The following is a 1521-nucleotide window of genomic DNA, read 5'->3' as shown; positions in this document are numbered from 1 at the left end:
CCATATTTGTTTCTTAGCTCTAGCAGTCTTTTGGTGCAGCTTTTTGCATCTTCTAGGTATAGGACCATATCATCTGCAAATAGTGATAATTTGAATTTTTTCGATCTTTCTCCCTTTTATTTCTTTATCATCAACTGGTTGTTCTCAAAAGCCAGCCAGTATAAGAGGGCAAAAGGAGATAAAGATAAATTCCTGATGGCACCATTTTAGCCATGAAGTGTGGTCTTGCCCAGAAGAGTCATCTGCAGCATTTTACAGTTTTGTTATAGTCTCTCAATGTTGGTTTTATCTGTCAAAGCCACTCATACTTTGGTTCTGGTACTTAATACTAAAAGTATTGGGCTAATATAAATATCATTCAGTGTTGATAAAGGTGCTGGGCAATAGGAATTCTGGTAGGACTGTTTATTGCTGTAAGATTTTTGAAAAATAAAATGTTCCTGAACTTAAAAAAAAAGCCCATTAAAACTTTGCAACTAATATTTAAGAAAGCACACACATATAAAAATAAAAGTAGTTCAAGGACTAAATGTCCTTTCTACTTCTCAGTCATATGATCCAGTAAATCATTTGATGATTCCCTTTTTGAATTCCATTTTCTGGACTTCTATGGCCACCCAATTAACTGGATCTTCTCCTCCCAACCACTTCAAATATGTGTTTTGGATTTCATCCACAGGATCTTTTCTTTTGCTTAAATTTTAGTGCCTCAGGATAGTACCCTCGGATCTCCAATCTTCTCACCCCATGTGCTCCTGTTGATGCCTTAATTATTATTCACATACACTTGCTGGTTTTTCATTTCTCATCTTTCACTTGAAATCCAGATGAGTTTTTCCACAAGTCTATTTGCTACCTCCATCTGGAAGTCCTCAAATTCAACTTGTGCCAAAGGGCATGTGTTTTCATTACTTCCTAGTCTGCTACTCATCCTGCCTTCTCTTACTATGGGGACCAACTGTCCAAACTAAACACTTTGTCAACATCCCATCTCGTTTCTACAATTCACTGTTCTGCACCCTATGGATTGGCAACTCTTTGTTAATTTACCTTCTAAATCTTTCTCAAAACATCTCTTCATCTTTATTTCTCAGATGCTCTTTCATTAAGAATTCCAGCTTTTCACTATAGACTTTATGGAGGATCACCGCGGCAGGTGCCTGGGGTCTGCAAAATTATGGACCCAGAACCCTGGTCCACCATGAGAAGTGCACAAATATGAGAAAACTGAATGGCAGACTTAATATAGAATATTGAAGGGAGTGGCCTATCATAAGGTTGCATATTAGCAAAAGGATCACCAGCAGCTGAGTACTAAAGCCTGAAGCATTGGGCTTTCATGAGGTTTTGAGAATGGAGTGCTGAAATGCAGGCTATAGACCTGGTGGCAACACCTCAGCCCAGGGGAGGCTATATCTCCTAGAGGATGGTCAGTTCCAGGGATCAGTAACCACCATTGATCTGATTCTGAAAACCTAAACAGCTTCAACATTTGGAAACATGCTCACCGGTGTATCAGGC

Source organism: Marmota flaviventris, chromosome 15 (assembly GCF_047511675.1).
Source record: "Marmota flaviventris isolate mMarFla1 chromosome 15, mMarFla1.hap1, whole genome shotgun sequence".
NCBI classification, from domain to species: domain Eukaryota; kingdom Metazoa; phylum Chordata; class Mammalia; order Rodentia; family Sciuridae; genus Marmota; species Marmota flaviventris.
The sequence above is the reverse complement of the archived record's forward strand: the minus strand, read 5'-3'. Positions refer to the sequence as shown.